The following is a 21,847-nucleotide window of genomic DNA, read 5'->3' on the forward strand; positions in this document are numbered from 1 at the left end:
AATTAGATTGGCTCTGTGGTCTCTCCAGCTGCTGCCAGGCTATTTCTGAGCCAGGCAAGCTGACTTTCAATCTCTCCCAAAGCCTGGCAACTAGCAAAGAGTTACATATGTTAGACAAGACAGTGGAAGATGATTTATACATGTCTGAATGCAGGGCTGAATTAAAATGACACCTCAAGGAAGGAGCTAAGGACCAAATCAGAAGATGTTCTAACCAAGTCAAAAATCAAGGCCAGGCCTGGCTGGTGTAGCTCAGTGGATTGAGCACGGGCCTGCGAACCAGAGAATCGCGGTTCGATTCCCAGTCTGGGCACATGCCTGGGTTGCAGGCTGGTTTCCTGCAGGCCAACTCCCAGCAGGGGATGCAGGAAAGGCAACCATACATTGATGTTTCTCTCCTTCCCCTCTAAAGATAAATAAATAAATAAAATCTTAAAAAAAAAATCAAGGCCAGGATTTATAGGATGAACATTTCTACATGTAAATTGAAATTCAAAGTAGATATTTGTCACAGATGTACTATGCTTATTTCATTTCTATAAATCTAAGGTATGGCTTTGTAGTTGGCTCCAGGGTAGATCTATCATCATTGAGCTTTGAACATTTGCCTGATAAATCAAGCCTATGATGAAAAGAACTAGGGAAATGTGTTGATGTGCAAACACCCAGGGCTGTATTATAGAGTGCTCAGCTCAGTGTCTCCTGGAGAAAAATGTGCCTTGCTGTGCAGCCTGGGGCTGAGAGCTCTTCACTCCCATTCAAAAGACTGAGATGGATAGAGAAAGGGCTAGCCAGATGCTTTACCCCAGTGTTGTTTTTTGAATCCGAAGTCACATGGGTGAACAATACTTTTTATTAAATTACATGATTGGAAACAAGCATGCAAATTGTACAAGATCGTGTTGTGAGTGGAAGGTGGCATATAATGCTAATGCCATAATCGGCCCTTGATATGACTGGCATTGGGAAATAACATGAAAAAGTTGATCTTTTTATCTTGCTGCCTCAGTCTCCCATCTTATAGCACGTTCTTCCATTTTTCTCTTCCCAGGGGTTGTCAAACGCCCCCTTCACAAGAAATTCTAGATTTCAGGGATGATCAATCAAGCACACATATGTGCGAATGTAAGATTTATATAATTCCATTCAGACTTTTAAGTTTGACATTACATTTTTTATTTTGGAACAAAATGTGTTTTCTACCAGCAGAGGTGATGGATTTCATGCTTTTGGGTGGGGAGGACAGGTTCAAGGGCGCTCTCCTATCGGCAGCCCATATTTCAAACCGTATTTGGTATCAAGAATACAATTAGACAAAAACTCCTGTGGTATTAGAAGTCTGGCTTCTCATTTAAAAGCATACCCCCTTTTTTTCTTCCCGGGGTGAATTTTCATTTTCAAGTAAATGTCACTGCATCAAGTTTAATGTCCAATAAACTTGAAAAAGAAGGTGCAGCCTTTTGGAAAAGATAGTGGAAACAATTACATTCCAGGCCTGGAGCTTACTGAAGTCATCTACCAGATTCAGACTGAATTTAGATGCTTTTGGGCTGGCACCCCCATTTCAGTGTGGAGGAGGCTGTTTTTTTTTCACTTGATCTTTTTTGCAGAGGAATTGGAACTGAGGGGCAGTGGAGAGTGTTGGTGAGGGGCCCAGTACAGTCTCCGGGCTGCTGTGCTGCACCATGTACCTCGGACAGCAGTGTTACCAAGCTGCTTTTCAAAGTGCTGGCTCTTACATGTCATGCTAAAAATAAACTCTGAAAAAGACCTGAAAACTTGAAAGAACTAGAGAAGCACGCTGTGGTGATACAAAAGCGATATGCAAGATCATGGAAGTAAAATGCACACACAACAAAAAAACTGTATGAAGTAAGACATATTAGATCTTTCTTAAGTTCCAAAGCAGCTTTTGATGATATATTCAGAACAGAAGAAGGAAAGGCACCAGAAAACTGGATAGTCCCTAGGAGACTGCAAAAATTTATAGAAAAGGGTTTAATAACAGTGGTGGGTCAGAGAGAATAGCCACTCTTTCCCCGCCAAGATTTATCATCTCTTTCTTTTCCTTTTTGAAATCACCTTCAAAAACCTTACACAGCTACCCCTACCTGGCTAACTCAAACTTGCTCCTCTGTCTGAACTCTAGTTGTCCGCACATCTTACAGATGTCCCCCTGAGGTGCTCATTGTGTAGCTTGTCACTCTGTCCAGACTCTAAGCTTACTAAGGTCCAGTAACCTGTCTTTCTTATCTTTGGCGTTTCCTCTATGGTTACAGTACAATGATTGTATCTGAAGATGGCGTTTAACCAAGGTGGCCTAATTCATTGGATACTTCCAGAAGAAGAAAAAAATTAATAGAAAGATAGAAAGATATTCGAATTTACTCCTATTATTAATATTGATGTGGCATATTCTGAAAAATCTTTAAAGACCAGATAAGATAAAAGCTGGAGGAATAAGGTATAAGATACAGTTGTGAGTGACATTTAATGAAGTCTTGATATAAATAGTAAAGACAATAAGAGTAATTATGATACAACAGTTTTACATTTGTTTAGCTCTTGATTCTTCTGAAAGCACTTTCATGTAATAAGGAACAGAGGGCTAAAGGAAGGAATAGAAATAAATGCAAGGAATACTCTAGCAACACAGAGAGAGAGAGAGAGAAACAACAAAGGACAAAAGAAAGGCGAAGCAAAAAAGCCAAGAATAAAAAAAGGCGAATTTTCTAATAACTTGGAATAGTTGGCTAAACTACACACTGGGTAGTATTAAATAGTTACTTACAACATTGGTGACCTTTGCACAGGTAGGGTATGCTGACTGTAGAGCATGTTTCCTACCAGCTAGTGAGAGAGGCGGTGACCTGGGTTCTCCAACACCTTCTCCCGTGTTCACTCACTAGGATTTATATTGGTACTAGTGTGGCTAACTGCACTCCAGACGTTCTACCTGCATCATCAAAAATACGGAGTTCTGAGTGATACTAAACTTTAGTCATTTATTTCAGTGACTTCATAAAAGCTGTGTGAGGCTTGTTGCAGAAAGCACTACTAATTTTTGTTCTTTTTGTAAAGTTCAGAACATTTCTGAACCTTTGATACATTGAGGCCTGCGGTATGTCTCAAATTATCATCAATAATGCTGAATGTAATAACTTACAAAGAAGTTTCAAGACGAAGACATCCCAACTGTGCTGTAGAACTGAAAAAATGCAGATAAAAAACTTCTGCCAGACACATGTCAGAGGCCACAGCAGGTCTTCAAGTGACCTTTATTCCTGCTTCCGAGGGTTGAGCCATGTATTTTAAATGACGCTGAGGCGAGAGGGCCTCCAGCAGCATCCCTGAGACGGCAAGCTTCTCTCACTCTGTTGTCTGTTTTGTTCCGGAATCATATTCATTAACTGAAGGGCCAATGACCCACACTGAAATGTCAGGATTAGCAAAAACATTTTTTTGAGTGAGTAATCAAAATAGTCATATTTATTCAGGTTTAAAACTAAATTACTGCTTTCTGAATATGGAGGCGTAGAAGGTGCACAAAAGCTTATTTTGTCCACCATCCTGAGCCTACAGACGCGGAATCCGTCTGCAGCACGATCTCGTTGTGTTGTCATGTCGCCTTCTGCATGCCTCTGCAGCGTACTGAGAAATGTGAAGGTCTTCAAGCATCTCAGCCAGATTAATTTGAGGTGCTCCTTCATCATCTGCGTCACTTTCCGCAGGGATGGTTGAGTCTCTGTAAATGATTACATTGCTTTCTAATTGCCTCATCTTCTCCAAGATCTTCAAGGAAATCTTGGTATTGCCTTTCAACGTCTTTATCCACATTTTCTCTATCTCTTGCAAGCCCTTTCAGTTTCCAGTTCCTATGACGCGGATGTTCAGTACGATCAGAGCTCTTTTGATTAATACCACATTTGGGACTCTGACTTCATTTTATTGACATTATCATCATTTAAGTTACAGTTTGCCAAATCAACCACCAATACCAGGTCTCCAGGATTCAGAAGATGTCCCCAGTGAGTACGACAGAAATACTGTCTGTCTGTATTCATTTCAGATGTTTCCTGTACCCAGACTTCCCCAAGCGTATGCTTTTTTTGATGTCATTCTGGCACCTGCTTTGCATTTTAGATCTTGAACTACGCTGCGTCCCATCACAGTAAACTCCTCTAGCTGTTCGGGATGAGTTTAGTTAATTTTTGAAAGCAGATTGGAAGAAAAATACTGGCGATGGTAAAGATGAAACTCATTAGATTGTTAGAAAGTTCTGTCTATGTCGAAATGAGAAGTGAGGTTCTCCTAAATTAAATCTGCTCCCCGTTGACAACACCGGCACAGAGAGTGTTTTACTTTAATTGCCTTATTTGCTGTGGAATCATCTATCTTCGAGATTCAGAGATCAACACCCCTGTTTTGGCAGTAATTCTACTTTTCACCCTTCAGATTTTGAAACAGAGCAGAGAGCTCTGGGTCCTGGTCCTAGCGCTGGCCCTTAGCAGCTGTAGGAACTGGGTCAGATCATTTAATCTCTTTCAGCCTTAGTTGCCTTGATTGTCACAGGGGTTAATTCAATCAGTCTTGCTTTATAATAAAAATAATTTCCATTTCTAAATTCCCACATGTCAGATTCTCTGTTGTGCCTTTGGCATGTGTTATCTTTAAGTCTCTGATTAACTGTTCAAGGAAAGAATAGTTGCCATTCAGGTTTTACAGCTGAGAGAGCGAAGACTCAGATGCCTTCGGTGACCTGCCCAAGGTCACACAGGTAACGAGTGGCAAACCTGGGATACAAAGCTTCATGTGTATGTTCACAAAGCCCCTTCTCAGTACTCCAGGAGACCCTGAGGTTCATTTAAAATGACATTTTTAGGAAAGCATTTTGAAAATAACAAACTTTCTGGTAAATGCACATTATTATTATTATTATTCTAAAGAATATAAATTAATTAACATGCATTTACTGAATTTCTTGTAGGTATATAGTACCAAGTTGGATATCATTTTGAATAATCTAGGGATTTAGGTATTTTTCTCAATATTTTATTGTGTAAGGTATAAGTACATCTTCAATATTTCCAAATGGTGGCACTTCCATCCTTGGTATCATGTATTAGTTTCTTTTGGATCCTTTCTTAAGGAAAAAAGAATAGAAACAAACCTGTTAATCCAAATCGAATGAACGTTTCAAGAAACAAAATGTGATTGCAGTCCAGTCTCCAGAGCCAGAAAGTAAAGACCTGAGGAACTTTGCGAGTCAATAGGACACTTGAAAGGAGGTAAAAGAAATATACCATAGGGATCAAAAAATCTCTGCTGAAAATTAGTGTTCCCAAATGTGCTGGACCAACATAACTTCCCCCATCTGGTTCTTTGTTTACTATTTGAGTGTTTAATGATCCAAAATGTTGCCAAATTTTACTTGAGTCTATCTTTGATTCAGGAGTATCAAACTTCCTGTGTGAAGATGGCTGGAAATCTATACAACTCTCCTAAAATAAGGACTACGTTTTGGAAGATTTTTTGTGTGTAGGTGGGAAACCTCCTATTCCCAGTGAGAGCCACCAGCATGAGATCCTTTCTTTTTCCAGGGAGGGAGCTGAGGGGAACCAGTTGGTCCAGCAGCCAGGGATGAACCTTCAAGACAGGTTAACATTCGAGATAGACTCCTCCATTTTGGGGGGAGAACTGCTCAAAGTCACAATGAAAGTTCATGAAATTCTGTAGAAGTATCCGCTGAGTCCAGAAATGAGCGGTTTCTTACTGTTTCCTTTGTTTCCTGTGCAGCAAGTGCAGATTTAAAAAAAAGGCCCATCTTGGAGAGTCGTTGTGAGGATTAGATGGTCTAATGCCTGAGTGTCTCTTGGCATGAGACAGTCATCACTATTTAATCCTAGGCCATTCTCACAGGTCTGCTCATCCAGTTATTCTTTAAATTTAAATGTGAACTATTTATTTTGTTAGACCCCATGGTGTCTAAAGAGTTAAGAAAAATGCTTTTGAATTGAGAAAATTAGGAGGAGGCTGCCTTTCTAGGCTTTATCAGGCATCTGCATTGGGTGGAATACAGGGTGGGCAAACATAGGTTTATGGTTGTTCATATGGGAAATAGTTCAATGATAAATAATAATACAAGAGTAAACTCTGTTTTGCATGCTCACAGCAGTAAACCTACTTTTGCCACACCCTGTGTAGTCTTTATTTCTGTTTGGTAGGAGCTTCATCATGGAACTAGCCTGAGTACTATAGAGAAGATGCTCATGCCACTGGTGAGCTGGTTGGCTGCTTGTCTTTGGTCATTTCAGTGGAATGCATGTGGGACCGCTGACCCATCCATTTTTCTACTGATGAGATGTGAGAGAGCAGCCCTTGTCCAGTTTGCCTGTCAGACCCTTTGGTCACCTTTGGGTCTCTGTTGGGATAAGGCAGAAGCACGTCTGGGAGAACAGTAATGGCCAGGCTTGGCTTACTTTGGTCCAGATCCTGCATTGGGCTAAATCTGGACAGATAGTCATGAACAAACTAAACTAATTATCCAAATACTTTTTATAAGACAGCCAGTTACCACAAAAGCTGGACGGCAGCCCTATTTTGCCATTGGGACTTGGTTATATTATTTCTGGAGTACAGAAAAAAGAGGGCAACCTAACATCATCCCTGTAGCCCTCTGGCCACAGCCAGTTAGAATGCTGCCCAATGCTAATAGCCAAGGTACTGGCCAAGCATGTGGTCCAGGCTTCCTGTGCACATGCCCCTGGGCCAGGCATGAGGGTACTCTTGTCATAATGTCTTTCAACATGATCCGGGAACTGTGGGAGGCAGGATCAGTGTTTTAAGCACTGGGGACTCATTTGGGGCTATGTTTTACTTCTGGTTAGTGACCTCTAGTGGAATGAGCTCTACTTAGGGAACTTAGGGACTGTCACTGGCCACTTGATTTCAGCCAAGTCACTTTATGTCTGTGGGCCACAGTTTCCTTGGAGTGAGGACATCTTTAACCTGGGTCTCAGAACAATCTATGGGTCTGTGGTCACTGCTCAGGGCATGCAAATGTGTGTGTGTGTTAAGGTCCTCCCTCTATTTCACCCTTGTTTCTAGGGATGTTCCTATAAACTATTCTTGCTCCTTCTTCCATTATCCAAATTTCTCTTTGTAAAAGAATAAGATTAAATTTGAATGGATCATTGTTTCTTGTAAGATAAGCAATCGCTGGTAAAGTCAGAGGATGGCCTATTTCTGAAGCAGATAATTGAGGAGAAGTTTATGGCTTTCTATTGTTTAGACTTAACTAGTTTTTCTTCTTGGAACATGTTTTATGGAACTTGAGTAATCACCCTGGCAATATGTTGCCAAACTTTTCTTGGCTAGACATCAAAGTCTCTGATACATCCGTACAGACGACGAGAAAGCAGCGAGAGTCAGGAGAAAGCATTTGCAATGAGTTTTGGAATCAGATTCTAATAGAAAAGTAGAAAAAGAATAGGGATAATTAATTTCTGGAAAAATTGCAAATGGCCAACACACAGATGTCTTACTCACCTAATGATGAAATAAAGGGAAATAAAAATAATGCTATCATTTCCCTGTATCATTTTGGCAGAAATATAAACGGTTGGTTCAACTGGATATGCCTGTGAGTGTGAAGAAATGAGCACATCATGTAGCTTATCTGGCAGCTGGGTGATGTGTACTAAAATGTAAAATGTGTAGTCTCTTTGCAATTTTCAGTCTAGACTTACCCTAAGGAGAGAACTACATGCAAAGGGTTTTCAGGAACAACTATAAAGGACAGATGGACAAAACCAAGGGAAGAGGGTTTGGCTGGGGTGGAGGGGGAGTGGTGGGGAGGAAAGGCAGACAACTGTAACTGAACAACAAAGAAATAATAAAAAAATGTTTGCGAAAGCACATTTATAGGGAAAACTGAAAATAACTTCCGTGGTCATCCGTAGGGGACTGGCAGAGTCAATTATGGTAAAAACCTTCCAAGAAATCCCATGTTGCCGATGAAATTGATGATGCAGAGTTTTACATATATGTGATGTGGAGAAATAGTGATACAAAGCAGATTACAAAACGAAATGATCACATTTATGTGAAATTATGTCAATAGAAACACGGGAGGTTTTTTATTTGAATCTTATCATGTAGGATTTAAGACTACTTTTACTTTCTTATTTAACTTGGCAGCTCTGCCACTTACCAGCTCTGTCCTTAGGGAAACTTATTTAACTTCTCCTACTCAGTAAAAATGGGGGTAATAAAGTCACCCTTTTAGAGGTCACTGAGGGAGTCAAGCCATAAAACAAATGTCAAGCACCTGGGTTGGAGTAAGAAAATACTTTGATTTTTTTTTGATCATTCACAGTTTCTACTTTCCTTTCATTATATGAACACAAACAGCTGTGTTTCTATGCCCCAGCTTCAAAGAGAGAAAGCTAAGTGGGCTTTGAATGGCTTCCATTGATTTAAAGGCAGGAAAGTATTTTCCTAAGGCTGCAGCCTGTCAGAAAAAGGCCATATTGAGTCATTGTTTTGCGAAGCCAGCAGAGGAGATTGAGTGACCGATGCTGTTGGGCAGCCCAAAATAATATTTCATTCTTGTCATCCTGACACATTTTAAGACCAAGTGATTTTGGATAGATGTACGGTTTTCCTCTTGGTTTGAAAGAACAAAGCTTTTGTTACTTACGGTCTTAAACAACAGAGCTTTGTTCTATACTCAGAAGCAAGGAAATTAAACAGAAGATTTCCCGAAGGGCCATCCTATTTATTATGAGGAATGATCCCAAGTGGTAAGTGGACACTGTTAGTTCCAGCCACCTGTGGAGCCCTCACATCATCAGCAGAGGAAAATAGCCAAAACTCACAGTAGCAGAGCAGCCAATCAGGTCTGGGATTTATGTCTATATTGTGCTAACGTTGGTGGACTCAGCCATTTAAAAATCTCCCGCATTACTTGGGGCCTGCTTTGCCCACAAAACAAATAACCTTGTATTGCTTGGGTGTCTGTGGCAGAAAAATTAAAATGCCAGTATTCTGAGTGTTTTTACTTTGGAAATTTCTGGTCCCTATGCAGTTATTTCAAATATTCCTGTATTATCTTTTCAAAGCAGTTGATACTGTGTAATGGGGGTGGTACTATGAGCTCAAGAATTTTCATCAAAGGCTCACAGATCATTAGAAGGACACAAGTTGGGCTGACTTTGTCCTGTACTCCTCTTCTCTAAAGAAGAGAAGTGCACTAAACCTTTCTTTGCACTAAGCCAGCGCCTGGCTTTCTACCACACTGCCACACCTATGTGCAATTTGCACTTAGCAAAAGGTCAAGTCTAAGTAGAATATTTGAAGTTGGGATGGATAATGATTCTTGATAATTACAGCTAGTAAGTATTGAACACTCTTAATGTGCTAGGCATTGTGTTAAGTGGTTTGCATGCACTATCTCGATGTTTCCCAAGGAGAATTCTGTGCAAAAGTGGCTATGCAAGCGGCAGAGGTGCTGATGGAAAATGTAGATTCCTAGGCTTCATTCCAGACCTACAGGATCAGCATCCTGTGGTAGAAGATAGGGACCTATCATTTTGACAAGCCGCTTTAGTAATCCTGGTGCATATGAAATTCAAGAGTCACTGAATTCTTTTATGTTGCTTGTAGGATTCAACTGCAGTCTGCTGCCTTCTACTCCTCTGATTTGTGCTTAAATTCTTAGGTCAAAAAAAAAAATCCTAAGAACTCTGAGACATGGAGCAACCTTCGCCTCCCTTAGTTGCTGGTGATTACAAATGTGTCTCCATAGCCAAATTGCTTTTGAGGTACCAAGTATTTTCCTAGGATTAAATAAGTGAGAAATCTTTTCATGATTGATGCTGTCTATGCCCTGGTTATAGAAAGTGAAGACTCAGGGAGCCTGGAGTGTGGGCTGGTGTGAGTGGTTGGTTGTGAAATGCCCAACTGTGTGTGGCAGCCTTGTGTGTGGGAGTGAACACTTAGTGTGCTTCTTGGTCCCGGGCTGTGCAGGTAGGGCTGGCCCTCTCCTGAAAGGAGAAGGTAGCTGATGTGCTGGTGTGGTTCCCAGGGCCCGGAAAGCCCTGCCTGTGTTCTGCATGTTTTTTTTTTTAATTTTCAAGAGGCCTCAATTATTCCACATGGTTGTTTATTTGGTTCTACTCTATTTTTAGAAAGTCCTTGTTAAAATGAGGTGCCACTTGGAAGATAACAGGAACATTTAATCATATTGGCACAGACTGGTTCAGCCAGGCTGTTTGGGCATTGGCACACAAAGGATTTATGTGATAGAGGACAGGCCCCTTTGTGGGCCACTGTGGTGGAAGAAGCCGGGGAGCATAGGGAAACTGATTTTTGGGGGGAGGCGGGGTGAAATGGGGAGGGGGCTAAAGACAAACTGGACTGCTGTCATAGTTCTGAAGGTAACCTTCCAACACACCATTTTCTAAAATCTTCTAGCCTGTCCGTCCTCCTCCTCTTTGGTGAATGTCCAGCACCAAGCAACTGTTCCCTCAATCACAGGTCTGGACTGCAGTGGTGGCACAGGACTTCAGTGGCACAAATGGGCCCTGGAGGGAGACCTCATGTCCAACTCTGCAGCTGAACCAGCGTAGGGGGAAGGGGAAGATACTTTCCTACTCCCAAGTCTGAGACCTCCTTCCTTTTCATTGCTCTGCCAGGAACAGGATAGTCAGAACACCGAGGCTTAGCTTAGCTCATTCAGCTCTCTGCCAGGCCCCCCATGAAGCTTCCACATATGCAGTCATTTCTAGCACCCATGGTGGGCTTCCTTGCATTTCTTTATCCACTTGTTGAGAAGGACCACAGATGATTCTCTAGCGAAGAAAGAGTCTGTCTAAGAGACTATTAAACCTTAATATTTGATTTCATTTGGGGTCTTGCAGAAAGTGCCCCAAATTTCATTTTTAAAACATTTTTTTGCTAAATTGAAAATGTCCCCAATTTTCCAACTTGTTACTTGTCTTTTAGTGCTAATTCATGCAGTGTTACTGATTCAATAATTTACCCAACATGAATAATCACTTTCCATGGATAGGTGATGGGTAAGAAGGGGTTCACTGTGAAGAAGAGACTTTTCCTTGGTCTCAATGGTGGGTGCCAGGGAAGAATGTGCAGATGGAGGGGTGCATCTATAGTAACGCGGCGTGTGAGAACGCAGCCTCCCTCAGGAACTATAAATGGTTAGGTGTGGCCGGTGGGAATTCGTGTGGAAGATAGGGACAAGACCATTCAGGAGTGAGTGAATGAATGAAGGAATGAATGCTGGAATGAATGAATGTGGAAGACCCTAGGCCTTCCCTAGGGCGGCTGTTGCCTCACCAAGCTGTTTTTCTCTGCGCTTTCTCAGAGAGCCAGAGTCTCAGTTAATATTCTCTTGCTTTGAGAGATCCCCATCACAGGGATGAAAGGAGATAATTAGTTTCAGTATTCTCTCCTATTTAAGCTGAGAAGTCAGCATGAATTCTAGACATGGTTCATGAGTTTGGATAATGAGCACAGCTGTTCAGGATAGGTAACTCTTTTTTTTCCTCCTTGAATCTTTTTTGGATTAGGGTAGCATGACTAAAGATGAATGGTTTCTATTATTATTATTATTATTATTATTGTTTTGCTTTCATACAGGAATCTTTGAACTTGTCTGGACTGTGCACCAACTACCACATGGATCTGGTCTACTGCAGTTACCCCATTCAGTGCCAGTCCTAGGTTAGAGTCCTTGAATGATCCGATAAATGCAGGGCAGGGTTAAAAGTGTCAAGTGATAACCAGGCAGAAGACTGACAATTAACAGTGGCTGACACACCTCCTTGAGCTGATATCTCATAGGCCTTAAGACAAAATCTTACTTATAAATATTACCTGAAATGAGATTTGTGATGCTAATAGATACATTTCACCATACCTGCCTGTTCAGTAATTCATCTCCACTTTGGATATTGTGTATATTTATTGAAATGAGCTTAATAATAATACTGACGGTTTTGTCTTAATGAATAGTCACCATATAATAGGCTCAGTTCTAAGCATACATTGCGCATTTGATCTTCATGCCAGCCCTGGAGGTAGTTACTGTGTGTGGCACTATTTTACATGAGGAAGCAGGCATAGAGCCCTTGAGTAGCTTGCTCAAAGGCCACAGTTAAAGACCAGAGCTGGGATTTGAACCCAGGCAGTCTGATTTAGAGTTTATGCTCTAACTCCTTGTTAAAATGCTCACACTCTGCTTGAAGCAAAGGAGTGGTTTTAGCCTCACACATTAGGAATGCACCCCCCTATTTTTATTAGAAAATATAAGTAATTGCCGGTTTTTTGTACATGTTATTATGTGTGTGTTGTATAGCTTCTGAGAAAGTTTGACAAAGGGTAAGGTCATAGAAAAATTGATCCTTCCATTTAGGTCTCATTATTTTTACTATATATGAGTGCAAAAGGTTGCTGGTTCATGTTAACTTGAAGTATAATATGTTTTAGAACCTTGTCAAGTCCATTATTAGTATGTTTTTATAAATTCATGTTCTTAGGAGAGAGTGAATTAAAAAACAAAAAACAAAAAAAACCAACAAAAATTCCTTCCGTATACTGAGAACAAATTTGAATTTGAGGTCTCTCCGTGCCCAGATAAATGTATCTGAACCAACAACATAAACTTAATCCCTACAATGACCACATACTCACATCTCTAGTACCTATGCCTTTTTATTTAAGTGGGAATAAAATTCTTGTTTTTGCTTCGTTAAAGTGAGGCAGGCCTTCTCACTGACATTTTTCTAAGCAACTATTTCTCTTTCGGTTTAAACCATACGGTGCTGGCTCTGAGTGTCAGCACTGGAGCTGTCAGCAGCTCCTACCAGCACACGGCCCAGGGTTTCCGCAGGCAGAGTACAGCACAGTGGAAATAATGGGGCTATTTATCCCCGTCACCTGGAACGGAGTTAATACCCTGCTGATCTTCGACACGCTAACAAGGTAGGTGGGAACGTTTCTTACACTTTTCTCAGGAGTCACTCCTTTGGCTACAGAAACTGCAGGGCCAGACAAATCAGTTTATGGGCCTGCAAATCATTCTTGGGCCAGGTTTCTAGACACTTTTCAGTCAACCATAGCTGTTCTGATACTTGAGATTGGTTGATAGTTCTTGGTTCAGCGAAAGGTTTGCATTCCTGAGCTACTTTTCTTTTATCGGAATAATCTTAATTCTTGTCTGGGGGTTTGAGATCAAGGAAATGAGTAAAAACTGAATTCAGCTGTTTGGGTGCTCATTGTATACCAAGAGTTTCTTAGACAGTGCCTGATGCCTGATGTGATATCCAACAAATATTAACTGATGGTGACAGGTGGCAATCTCTCAGGCTAGAACCTGCTAATACAAGCCCTTCTGAATTGACAGTGATGCCTGCTAGAAGCAGACTCATACATGGCTTTCACAATTTCAGGCAAAAAATTGTAGTATGATTACATATACTTAGTATCCTACTCTGTTGCATTGTTTTCAATAGGGCATTGAAAACAAATCTAAGCTGCATAATCCACTCAGAAAGGTCATATATCACTTGCTGTTTCAGAATGAGGTTTTTTTCTGCAATGTGACAGCTTCAGGTAAGAAACAACTAAATCAATCCCCCTCACATTGCCAAGTAACAGTAATATGTCTCAGGCTATCATGATTATGATTATAGGAGGGGAAGGCAGTGCTAATTGTTCACAAAGCTTTTTATCATGAATGTGTTTTGAGATGAACAGCTTAAAGGTGAGTCCAATAGGACATTTAAAATTTGTCAGGGCGCAGGAGCCAGAGGTCAGCTTGCTACCTAGCTACACATTAATGCAGAAACTGTACAGAAATCGTGAAAGCCTCTAACTCAAAGACCTGCCTCATGGTTGCTGGCCATTGTCTTGGGTGGTTGTCTTCTTAGTTGTTTGGGAGTTGCAGTCTTCCAGTGAGAAATTTCTGGACAACAATACATGTGAAATGACTTAAATGCCTTAAAGTATTCTTAGCCTTGACTGCTGACAAGTGGAGATTCAAACATGGGAATTCAAGGGGATTTTAATGGAATTTTATTAAGGGAATGAAAAACAAGGAGTTCTGTGTATTGAGAATTCAATGACAATATTACCTTAAGAGTTTGATTTCCATTTCAGACTAGATTATCCATGTTATCTCTGAGTAAAGGGAACAACAATTTTAACACCCTGGTTTCCTCAGAAGTTTCCATTCTCACATAGTCACCGTAGGCAACAGCACTGTCAAATAAACAAAGGCTTAATTAAATAAAAAAGTATTTAAACAGAGCAGAAATATTCTCCCCTGGCTACTCACAAATTGGACAATTCAAAGGACAAATCCTGGGGGAATTGCTGATGGATTACTTTTTCTGTTCCCTGTGTACTGCTATGTTTTTCTTTTTGGTGTCAAATCTCAGGTTGGATTCAGTCAATTATCTACAGCAAATAAAAAGTGCATAAAAGTCTCTTCTGTTACTGTTGTTTGTATTTCATCACTAAACAAAGCAAGTTTTCCTTCCCAGCTTCATCCTTTGGGAGCACATAAAACTGACATGATTTGAATATTGTGAAGGCTCTGTTGTCACTTTGAAAGTATAATGATCAATTTAAAAGTTTAAAAGTTTATTATAGATTTTTTTTTTGTTGCTAGTGTTATGCTTCCTATAAAATTTGGTGAAGAAACACACTATTTGCTGAGGATTTGAAAGGATCTGTTATTGGGTAAAGTGCGTCAAGGAGCTCAGGGTGTGGTGTTGGGTTATGGATATGTTAATTTCCATTGTTTTTCCTTTTCTGTTTTTGTTACCTCTTTTGACTTACAAATGTCTTACATAGATCCTTTAATAACTACAAATTCGGAGGTATGATATAACAGTGGTTGGTATAAGTAACACTTTAAAATGTGATGAAAAATATTTAAAATATTGCCAAGAAAACAAAACCAAACACACAAAAAACTGGGTCATGGGGGCTCTTGTCAACTCCTTCTGTTAATCTCTCCCCACAACAATCCCACGTGGTATGTTTTGGTACATTCTGATATGGCCTGGGTTCCCAGGGCCAGAGGAGCTAGACAATAACCTATCTTCTCAATTTCTTTTCTGAGCATAGCTATGTCCTTTAAGGTATGAAAAACATTTAATTGTTCTCATGAAAAGCCTTTCCTTTTCTCTCTGCTTCAGCGCCTTTATTTCTGTTTCTGTGGGTGGGCGAGAAGGGTGTACATCTGAGAAGGTGGCTCTAAAACAGTTCTGGAAAATGATCTCTTTTTCCTCCGCAAATGATCATGTTCGTTTCAAGTTCATTTCAAGTATGTTAAAAGCTTCCTCTACTCATGCTTAATAACAAATGATCTTACAAAAGATTGGAGTGGAAAATGATAAAATAAAATTGAAGGACACCTAGTTGCCCCAGCAACTTAATGCATATAATTCGACTCAGCATGACTCCTACTAAAAATAAAAAGATGAAAATTACCTGAGGTTTTTACTGCTGTCGTTGCCTTTCGGTTTCCAGGGATAACTCAGTCCTTTAATGCCGGCCCGATTGGGATTGCCAAGCCAGAAAAGGTCTTGCTCCAGGTGTAGTTGCATTTTCTCAGGTCACCTGTCCTGCCCTCAGACAATGAAGCTGTAATTTTTCTCTGGCCTCGTGAGGGAAAGTGATTCCAGATAAGCAGATTACTGTGTGCACTATCTCATTTTTGTTGTTCTAGTGCAGCCCTTTCAGCTTTCCAGAGCCAGTTAGACTTGTTATGAGGAGCTAAATGATTGGCTGGATCCGGGGCTGAGTTTCATAAATTATAGCCCGGCATACGAGAAGCACGAGTCCTATAGTTGCCGTAGTCCAGAGGCCTGCCAGCTCCTGCTTTAACGCATGTGTAGTCATAAGTGAGTTCTAACACGGCCTTGGATGTTTCTGTCCTAAATAGCTGACATTGCATCTTCAAGACTGTGTGAGTAACCCTGACTTTTTTTTTTTTAGCTCAGTAAATTAATTACATGCCCCAAGTGGGAGTGATTGTAATTAGAAAATACTGAATTAGTAGATGATTCATTTTCAAGGTGTTGTTTTATATATATCAAGTTCAGTGCAATTTATCTTAAAGCTTCTTAGACCTGGCAGGGTTACTACAGCCTTTTGCCATGAATCACAATCAAGCTGCATTTTGAAGGAGGCTGTTCAGTGTATTTGCAGCCCTATGTGTTTTATGGGGTCGGTTAAGTGATAAAGGGCCAACGTGAGCACATTGAAACAGGCTGCTGGTGTCAGGGCAATGGCTGAGAGAGCACTTGAGTCAGGGGTGTTTCAAGATTTCCTGCCCCCAACATCAAATGCTGGGAGGGGGCAGGTACACAGCAGTTAAAGTGCCAAAAAAAGGGGAAATGTAAAATGATGGCAACAATACTTCACTGTCATCTGAAGCTGAACTAAGAAAGATATACTCTGTAGATAGCTAGATAATTTTTACATGTATAAAAATGTTTTATAGTGGTTCTGTTAACATGGTAGAGAGCTGAATGAGAAACTACTAGCTTGTTTTTAAAAGCTTTATAAGAAGTGTACAAAACACACATAGACACAACCATAACAAAAGAAAGTATGTGGATTGGAATTTGTGGTTCAACAGATCAAATTATCCCAGGGAAGCCATTGTTAGGTTTGTGTGATTGTTGGAGGTGACTTTTGTAGCTAGCAAGGTTTAAGATAAAGCTGGAGCAGATTGAACTGAGAAACTAGAAAACATCAGCATTTTATTACCTTCTGTAGCATACATTTTGGGATAGAGTTAATACTGGGTATGACTGGTTAGTGTAAGCAGTNATGTTTTATAGTGGTTCTGTTAACATGGTAGAGAGCTGAATAAGAAACTACTAGCTTGTTTTTAAAAGCTTTATAAGAAGTGTACAAAACACACATAGACACAACCATAACAAAAGAAAGTATGTGGATTGGAATTTGTGGTTCTACAGATCAAATTATCCCAGGGAAGTCATTGTTAGGTTTGTGTGATTGTTGGAGGTGACTTTTGTAGCTAGCAAGGTTTAAGATAAAGCTGGAGCAGATTGAACTGAGAAACTAGAAAACATCAGCATTTTATTACCTTCTGTAGCATACATTTTGGGATAGAGTTAATACTGGGTATGACTGGTTAGTGTAAGCAGTTTACTTTTTACTTTAAAGTCATTATTGCTTTATCCTACTATCATTAAAAATGGGGCTTTTAAAAAATAGGGCTTTGCCTATGAAGTTAGTGCTTAAAAGTAGTTTTTCTTCCTTCCAAATAATTTTTATACTTTTTTTTTTTTTTACTACAGCCCAAACCTAGGTAATTGCTTATAATCCAGGGTTGTTTTCCAGTTTTCTTTTTTTCCTAGTTTTTTCTCTTTAGACTCATTGATATAAATGTATGTATTAGTGCTACATGTAAGCCTCATGCATAATTTGTTTGAACAGTTTTCCCAAATCACGGGTTCCTGTGGTAAATATAAACTTCTAATAGCCATAGTTATTACTTGTCAATTCCTATGAGAATATTATTTATATACTCAAGAGCAGTTTATTTTTGGTTGCACCTATTTAGATGATGTAATTTTGCTGGTAGGAGAGAAATATTAGTTGTGGCTTTGCAAAATTTTATGTTTAGATCCTACTGGAAATGCAAAGTTTCGTTATTAAAAAATAAAAAATATGACCCCCTTATAGCTCACACCCATGGATGAGGATTATAAAAGAAAAATAATCAACATAGAATTCTGTATCAACCAAATGTATCTAAAATCATTTTAAAGAAAAATAATTGTAATATATTCTTTGAGGAAACACATTTGCTTTATGAAGAAATAGTACAAGTCCTTTATTGAGTTAGAAAAGCGAGTTTATTTATTGAGTTTCCGTAGCCATAGACACTAAATAGTCACAGTGGATTCACCCGTCGGTCTGCATTCCTAACTGTGTTAGTGGAAGACAGTGGTGCATCTGTAAGAGGAACACAAACTCATCCCTGAAAGTGGTTCGAGGCCCATGTAGAGTAGGAAGTGGTGGGGGTGGAAGCTGCTTTATCTGAATTAGCTGCTGACTTCTAACCAGGCTTCTGTTCTTGTACAATTTGCATTTTTCTTGATTTAGTGATTACCTTCCCTTGCACCTTTTCCTGTCTTCATTCTTTGTATTAAATTGGTTGGGCTCTTACTGAGACAAATCGAATAAGATCGACTTAATATTCTTTGTCAGACTTTAATGAGCTACCCACAGATGTCAGAAGGTGTTACGAACCAGGTGTTTAGGGCTCAGGGAAATTCTGGTGGGTGGATCCTAGGAACATCTAGCATTGCTACTTACTACTTCCTCTAGGACCTTTCTCTTTGTAGTTTTCCCTGACACGCCAGGGTTGTATCTCTTTCCTGTGAATGGGCAGGATATTAAGAAAAGCAAGAATAGGGGGGTACCAGGTGCCCAGCGGGCAGAGAGCTGGGGGGAAAGGCGCTATGGGAGAAGGAAATACCTTGAAAATAGCTAATCTTTCTTTTCTCTATTTCCCTTTATTTTGTAAAGCCATTTTGTCTGACTGTGGAGGACTTTTGCAGATAAGGTTCTGTACAAATGTGTGTATCTGCCCTAGACAGATGAATTTGACATAAGATATATCCAAAAAGGAATGCATTACATCATGAACTTGCAAAGTGCTCATGAATACACATTGGCATTAGGAAACCATTAACACTACTTACTAAAGCAATGACATAAATCCAAATTGAAAAAAAATATTATTTCTCGATTGAATTACATTTTCCAGTGTTTTATTTGGTGAATTTTGCTGTTGGAAAGACTTACTCTTCTCTAAGACATTTTTTCCAGTATTATATATAATGGACTAATTTTATGGCTTAATCTTGCCCCCCTCAATTTAATTATTTCTAGCTAGCATTTTTAAAAAAAGTTGCTGTCTTACCTTGGGCATGTTTTAAAGAAAGCAGAGTAAAACCAGTGAAACAACCTCCCATCCCCACACAACACCGTACAGAGCTAAATGCTTTGCATTTTTTACCTCTCCCTTTTTTGGAGCTTGATATTACCTATTGGAGGAGGAGGAGCTTTCATTTAATTCAAAAATAATGAATTATTCTATTTTAATTACATAATGTATGTAGGTGATATAAGTTTCCATTATATTAGTCACTAGCCAGAATTGTGTGTCTTCAGCTTCCAATTTCAAGAAGCAGAGTGGCCCAGTGAATTAATCATGTTTAATAAGATTATGCTTAGGCCATTATATTTTTGTAAGCCTCAGTCTCTGTGTCTGTGAAATGAGAGTAATGATATATGTCCTGGTATTTTACTGCGTTAGTAAATATCAGCAGCACATTGAGAAAGTGCTTGTGAGAGAGCATTTTAATTCTTTATACATTGTAATGTACAACTATACACTATTATTACCATAGAAGCTCATAGCACTAAGTTAGCTTCCTTTACTTCTAAATGCATATTCCCAGTGATGAATCAATATTTTTTAAAACAAAGTAAGCCTTTGCTGTTTGATCTTGAAAAGTTACAAAGGCTGTTAGAGCCTCAGTCCTTATCTGCCTATTAATCTAAGTATTAAAAATACCAGTGGGGTTGCTGTAGCCAGTAAATGCGGTATCGTATGTGAAAACATTTAGCAAACTTCTGAGTGCCACATAAATGTTACTTATGACAACTATTTTCAGCATATTAATAAAAGTATAAGTGATCAATTTTTAAAGTAAAAATATCAGGTACATTTCTTATTGATTAGTTTGATTAACTTTCTAAGCTGTGTCTGCCTCCCTCAGACAGCAGGGATTTTCTTGTTGGTTAAGCTTGTGTTGGGACTTTTATTCCATTCAGATATAGCACTAAGCCAAAAGTCAGATACACATTCCTTCACAGTCTACATTTAGAACTGTTAATGACGAAGGTTTAGAGCATATAGTTTTCTGACAGGAAAAAGGGCTCCAAAAACTCAGACTGACAGATGTTCTCGGATTTAAAAACCATCTTTTAATAGTTTATTTTTTATTATATTTTTCCATTACCATTTATTCCCCGTATACCCTATTCTTAAATTTTTTTTATTCCGGCCTTGGCTGTATTAAATATCACTAATGGAATAATCATGTGGGTTTTAAGGTGATGCTTATTCCTAGGGCTTTTCATCTGAGGGATAAAAAGAATGGTCAAAATGATTTTGTGAATGATTCAGAAAGTTCAGTTGGCAGTGGTGAACCCCAGATTTTTAACTGATTCTTCTTCCGGAGATCATCATGGTTTTTTTGAATATTGGTCACAGCTGTGTCCTACATTTCAGGTGCTTGAATGCCCTGTTGTTAAGAATTTGATTATTTCTGAGTAGTAATATCGGTTAATTGGAATGAGTTCTATCTAGCACCTATAATACATTTTGTTTCCTTTTTAGATGAAATCATATAAGAGGAAGGTACAACAAGCAAAACAAAATAAATGAAATGGATCCTCTTCCCCATCCATAATTCATGAGGGAACTTTCTAGAAATGACAGAATTTTGTCTGCAATACAGTTTGGATACTGCCATCTATGACCATTGTCCTGACTTTTTTGTGCCTTTGGTCATTGGATCAGAGCACTGTTCAGTAATTTTAAATTGTAATGAAAGAATGCTTTAAAACTTCATTATTCTCCCAAGCTTTAGTGAGCTGTAATTGACATATAACCTTGTGTAAGTTTAAGGTGCAGGTATTGATTCGATACACTTACACATTACAAAATGACCAACACCCTATTGTTATCTAACACCTGCATCATATCATCACATAGTATCTATTTCTCTTTTTGTGCCAAGAACATTTATGATTTGTTCTCTTGGTAACTTTCAAGTATATAATACATTATTATTAACTATAATCATGATTCTACACATTCGATTGTTATAACTTACTCATCACTGAAAGTTTTTACTCTTTAACCAGCATCTCTCCATTTCCCTCAGTCTCTGGCCCCTGGCAGCTGCCATGCCATTCTGCTTCTACAAATTTAGCTTTTTCAGAGTCCACTTGTGAGTGAGATCATACAATATTTTTTCTCTGTGTGACTTATTTCACTTAGCATAATGTCATCAAGGTTCATCAATGGCATCATAAATGGCAGGATTTCCTTCTTTTTATATATGAATAATATCCCACTGTGAGTGTGTGTAACATTTTCTTTATCCATTTATCTATTGAAGGACACTTAGGTTGTTGCTATGTCTTGGCTTTTGTGAATGACACTGCAATAAACATGGGGCACAGATATATTTCTTTAAAATAGTGATTACATTTTCTTCATATGGATAACCAGAAGTGGGATATTTAGGTGTTATGGTAGTTGTACTTTTAATTTTTCTCAGGAACCTCTGTACTGTTTTCCACAGTGGCTATGCCAGTTTCCTAAGATGGGTATTTTTGATGGGCGTGTTCCTCTGGTTTAAGTGGCGTTCTTGTCATCACCTCATTACCACCAGTCCCCAGCTCCTTGGGCTTTGGCAAAGGGGACAACACTACAGGATTGTTCACATTCTGTTGGCCAAGTTTGGTCACATGGCCCCCACCCCGCTGAAAGGAGGCTGGGGCAGGTAGTGCTATTTGTGTCTAGGGAAAAATAGAAAGTTGGTTTGGTGATTAACCAACCAATTTCTGCCCTACCTTTTTACTTTTCTTTTTATTCCTTCTCTTCCTTTCTTTCCCTTTCCTTCGCATCTTCCCTTTTCTTTCTGTTCTCTAATATGTCCACATAGAATGTAGGCCTTGTAACTACCAAGCACAA

At 39.3% G+C, this 21,847-nt stretch overlaps 1 protein-coding gene and 1 long non-coding RNA gene across 6 annotated transcripts in view; one reads left to right on the plus strand and one right to left on the minus strand.

The window, feature by feature from the left end:
• Positions 1 to 15,925, minus strand: part of LOC118998635 (uncharacterized) — a 35,937-nt gene extending 20,012 nt beyond the window's left edge. The window contains exons 1-3 of one of the 3 annotated variants that reach the window (XR_005068915.1): positions 15,523 to 15,913; positions 14,157 to 14,283; positions 7,508 to 7,640 (exon numbers count right to left, since the gene is read on the minus strand). This is a non-coding gene — a long non-coding RNA (uncharacterized LOC118998635). Of the gene's footprint in view, positions 1 to 7,507; positions 7,641 to 14,156; positions 14,284 to 15,522 lie in introns of those variants that run through there. The other 2 variants (XR_005068914.1, XR_005068916.1) reach the window with 2 other exon arrangements.
• The window catches only part of PDE4D (phosphodiesterase 4D), a 1,308,441-nt gene that overhangs the window by 9,076 nt on the left and 1,277,518 nt on the right, over positions 1 to 21,847 (plus strand). The window contains exon 1 of one of the 3 annotated variants that reach the window (XM_037062904.1): positions 15,896 to 16,000. The exons of 1 other annotated variant lie outside the window; for it this stretch is intronic. The gene's annotated coding sequence lies outside the window, so the exon portion shown is untranslated. Of the gene's footprint in view, positions 1 to 15,895; positions 16,001 to 21,847 lie in introns of those variants that run through there. One more of the 3 variants, XM_037062898.1, reaches the window with a different exon arrangement.

Source organism: Sturnira hondurensis, unplaced genomic scaffold (assembly GCF_014824575.4).
Source record: "Sturnira hondurensis isolate 20B ecotype Veracruz unplaced genomic scaffold, ASM1482457v3 Scaffold0014384, whole genome shotgun sequence".
Taxonomy (NCBI): Eukaryota; Metazoa; Chordata; class Mammalia; order Chiroptera; family Phyllostomidae; genus Sturnira; species Sturnira hondurensis.